The sequence below is a fragment of the Frankliniella occidentalis genome, unplaced genomic scaffold, assembly GCF_000697945.3.
Source record: "Frankliniella occidentalis isolate FOCC.00 unplaced genomic scaffold, Focc_3.1 Scaffold88, whole genome shotgun sequence".
Taxonomy (NCBI): domain Eukaryota; kingdom Metazoa; phylum Arthropoda; class Insecta; order Thysanoptera; family Thripidae; genus Frankliniella; species Frankliniella occidentalis.
In genome coordinates, this window is record NW_026267217.1 from 698,056 (window position 1) to 702,546 (window position 4,491).

The following is a 4,491-nucleotide window of genomic DNA, read 5'->3' on the forward strand; positions in this document are numbered from 1 at the left end:
AGGACGTGGCGGGGCGTGGTGCGCAGGGGCTCGCTGGTGGCTGCAAACCCTGCAGACCTGCCGCAGACTGCATGGTGCCTGGAGCTCGGTGCGCGCACTACACGGCACAGCGGCCCGTTCTGCGGGGTATGTCATAAATCTGCCCATCCATTCGCTTGTTTCGTTCCGTTCTGAAGGCCCCTCACAGCGATTGAAGTGCCCCGCCCCGCCCCGCCCCATACCCCGCCCCGCTCCGCCCCTCGGCTCATCCGTAATGTCGCTTGTCGTCCGCTCCTCAGCATGTGTCGGTTACGGACACCATCACCACGTGCGCCGCTTGCGTCTTTACGGCTTGCAATATTTTGGAACGTTGTTGTTTTTATTGTCGTTTTGTTGTCCTTGTCGTTGTCGCTGCTGCTGGTGCTTCTGCCGCCGCCGCCGCTGCTCCTGCGCGGCATATTATGCACGCTTGCTGCCCCATGTGGAATGCATCGAGTGGGAAAAAGTATACCACTTATAAAGTTTTTGTTGTCTTGTTTCGCGTATATATCGGTTCGTTGCGGCGCGCGCACCGACTGAAAAGACAGACAACATTTTCGCAATAAACTGGGGGGCAAACGTCTGTCGTGATCCGGTTTGCGAGAGTCCGGTGCGGCGGCCCGGGCCTGTCGGCCCCAGAGCTCGGCGCGCGCGAATTGTAATCGCCTTAATTCGTGCCCATATAGCTCCGCGAGCCTCGCGCGTGAAAACGCTTGCTTGCCGTTCATGAGCTTGTCTCTGTGTTGCGTCACCGGAGGTGCGGGGAGCGTGCGCCGGGGCGTGGCTGATAATGGGAGGACTTGAGCCCCTCTCGCGCGCAGCGCACGCCAAAAGCGCACGGCACGGCGGCGGCCGCGATGACGAGTCCGCGCCGCTCCGCATCATCGCGCCTGTGTGTATACTCGCGTGAGTCGGCCGCCGCCGCGGGCGGGCCGCGCGCGTGATAGTGGGCACGCCGGCAGCAACAGCACGCCACTCGGGGGCGGCGTGACTCTGCGTCCCCGCCCCGCGGCTAACTACTACATACAGCAGCAGGTTGTCTGGTTGCCGCGACACCGGAGCCGCCAACACACTACAAAGTGCGCGGGGCCTCCTGCCTTGTGAGCCCCGCGCCCATGACGCGCGGTCAGGCCGTGCGGTCCCGTTTGACCCTATATCGCCTCGGAAGAAGGCCGGTGGATGCGCTTCGCGCTGCTCGCCGCCGTCGCCCCGCGAGGTGTCGCCCTCTGTTGTCGCACCGACAGCCCGGCGGCCATGTGTTTGTCTTGAGGCGCTGACCCCGTTCCCCCGGCCTCTATAGTCTGGTTCCACCCGCGAGCGAGCCGGACCCCCGCGGGGGTCGCCGCATAACACGTGACCGGCAGGGGGTGGATACGCACATCATGCGGGCCGAAAAGGGATTAGGACCGAGTCCCAAAGTCCCATGCAAATAGTGTTTGTACCCTGGGGTAGAAATATCATGGTGCTCCTATGGACTCCGAGCATGGCCCCGATCCTGTAGGAACCCCATAATATTTATACCCTCTCCCTTAAAAGTCACGTGGCATGTGAGAACGACCCCTGCCCGCCTGCGCCCGACACCGACCCCTCGCGCCACGGCCGCCGCGCCGCCGCGCCGTGCCCGTCGTGGTGTGCCTGCCCAGCCTGCCCAACCGATTCGCTTACCGCGGCTGCATAGCTCGCGGATGCTCACGCGGGCGAAATGCGATGCCCCGAGGGCCATGGGATGATGAGCAGTCGCTCCGGATGACGCCGCCGCCGCGATATCGTTTTCGCTTTCGCGCCACTCAGCGCGCCTTCAAATAATACGTAACGGATGACAACGCCTGAGTAGGCGCCGCGTTCAAATACTACGCACCTTTTTTGGGGGGGGGCGGGAGATAGATATTATAGAGTCCTAAATGGATCAGGTAGGACCATAATTGAAGCCAGTGGGGCCTCATGATATTTGTACCTCGGGGTACAAATATCATGGGGTCTCTATGAACTCTAATAACGGTATGATGTTTCTGATCGTTTTGGGACCCCATAATATTTGTACCCCCACCTCGGTCGCGGGCGGGGCGGGCGGGCCGACACGCAGCGCCATCAGACTGATTGGCACCATGAAGTCTTATCACGCGCGGCTCTCTGCAGAGAGGCAGGGCCGCCTCCTCGGCCGCCTCCGGCCCCATCGTGAGGACACCGAGGAGAGATACGCAAGCAGGTGCGTCGTCATCGTCAGGTGTCGACCGCCGACGACGGTGGCAGCGCCGGGCGGGGGCGTATTTGTACGTTTTTAAAACTTTAACTTTTGTGAACCGCGGTCGATGTTGACCTATAGGTTTTTTGGTCTGCTTGGGATATAATAAATACCATGAGGTATTCACGGACTCCAATGCGACCGTCCTTATCCTTTTGGGACCGCATTATATTTGGACACCCCCCCCCCCCTTCCCTAAAGTCCACGTGGCTTCTGATCAGCCCCTCGGCGTTGGCTGACCCCTGGCAGTGTGTCTGGTTCAACTCGGTGCAAACTGTACAGTCCAGTCGATTGGGCTGCCCGCCGAGGCGAGGCGCCGCGCCCCGCCGCGGACGTTTTCGTTGGGGAACGGATGCAAACTTATTCCGGCTCGCGCCCTACCCGCCCCAGCCCCGACGGCCCCGCCGGGCCTCGCGGTGACCCGTCGACGGCCTATCCAAATTTAGCCCACTGAAAAATAATTGCCCTTGTTTTAAAGACAGTAAACATTTGGGTCTCAATATATCGATGTTCATTTCATAAGTGAAAAAAAATGTATGTCTGAATCGGCCTTTCCCGAGAGTAGAGAATGTGAAGTGTTTTCAAAAGTGTGCGCCGGCTCTCTGTTGAGATCAAAAACAGAGTTTACAGAGTGTAAGTTGCAGATCAACCATGGCAGAGGGCGGGAAAATCGTAGCGTTGGAATTTGCGCTTTGATTTCTGCCGACGCTACGTGCGTACGTGAGGTAGTGTGTGCGTGTGTGTGCGCCCGTATGACAGGGACGACAAACTTATTGGGATAGCGATAGATAGTGAGTCCACCTTTCTGGGCCGTGTCCGTGCGTGCGTGTGTGTGTGTGTTTGTTTGTTATGGCTGTGAGCGAAGGGACAAAGAACAAAAGCCGGTCAAGTCGATGGCTCGACGACGCCACGCCACGCACCCGGGTCTGTTGTCTTTGCGGAACGACAAGGAGGAGTGAGCGGAGGACATGGGAGGGAGGAGAGAGGGCGGTGATGGGGAGAGAGGGCGGAGGAGAGTCAAACGGGAAGAGATGGCGAAGAGGCAAGAAGAGTCCGAGACCCTGCTGTTGCACACCCTGCAGAATCAGGAAAGTTGCACAGCATTTAGGATTCCACCGACGGTGTCCAAGGAGGCGGGCGGGTTTGCCTACCGTGACCGACCATGGCGCCTCATGTCCCCCAGCTTTAAGAGAAGCGCCCCATCTGTGATAAGGGCAGACTCGGTGGACGTTCCCCGGACAAAGGCTGACCCGTCGTGCAACCCTATCTACGGAGAGGGGGAAGAGGTCGCGGGTCGCGAGCGCACAGAGGGTGCTGGACTGGAGGACCAGGACAGGTCACAGTCACAGGTGGCCGTCGCTCTAGCGCCCGGGGGCTGCCCGGGGCTTTCCCGGACAGGTAGGTGTAGGTGTGCGACCGATGCCCCGAGCTCGTCGTCCGTGGCGATTCAAGAGTGGAGGCGAGGGTGCGCGCCATTCACGCGTCCGCCGCAAGCATGAGTGAAGGGCGTCATTCTCTCAGGCAGCAAGTCCCTTCCTCCTGTTGGGCGTCGTGCATTAGTGACTTCGGGGCTGATGCAGCGGCATGGAGCGGGATTTGTGACCGAACGCGAAGCATAGGAGCGGTGCACCCTCGATCCCGACCAACAGCGACCCCTCTGGGCGTCAAGCCGTCTGGGGGCCTAGAGGTGGGGTCCGCGGGGGATCTTCTAGGCGCCGCCTACGCCACTGGGGCTGGGGGAGCAGCTCGGGGAGCAGCCAAGCCCCGCTCCTCGCCTGGGCCCGCCGGGCGTCACTCTGTCTGGCCCGACCGGGCGGCGGGAGAGGGGAGGGAGAGCCGGCGCGAGCGCGAGAGGAGAGAGAGAGAGAGAGCGCGAGCGGGAGGAGGGGAGGCGGGCGAGCACATGTCCAACTGGTTGTGTTGCCGCAGCCGCGCGGCCGCCTCTTCAAGGACAAAGGCACTCACTGCAGCATGCATGCAGGAACCCCTTCCCAGCTCCCTCCCCCTCCCCTCCTTACCCCTCCCGCCTCGGCTGAGCCCGGCCGGCCCAGCTCAGCCGCCGCAGACAAGATGGCGACGGACCTGAGCGGCGCGGGGCCCTGCCGAGTCGAGCTCAGCCGAGACGGCCGCGCCGGGCCGGGCGGCCGGGCCGGGCACCCCCTCCCCTCCCCGCGATCGCCGCCAACTTGTGGCGCTTGGCGGAGGCGGGCGGGCGGATGGGGCAGGGCGGG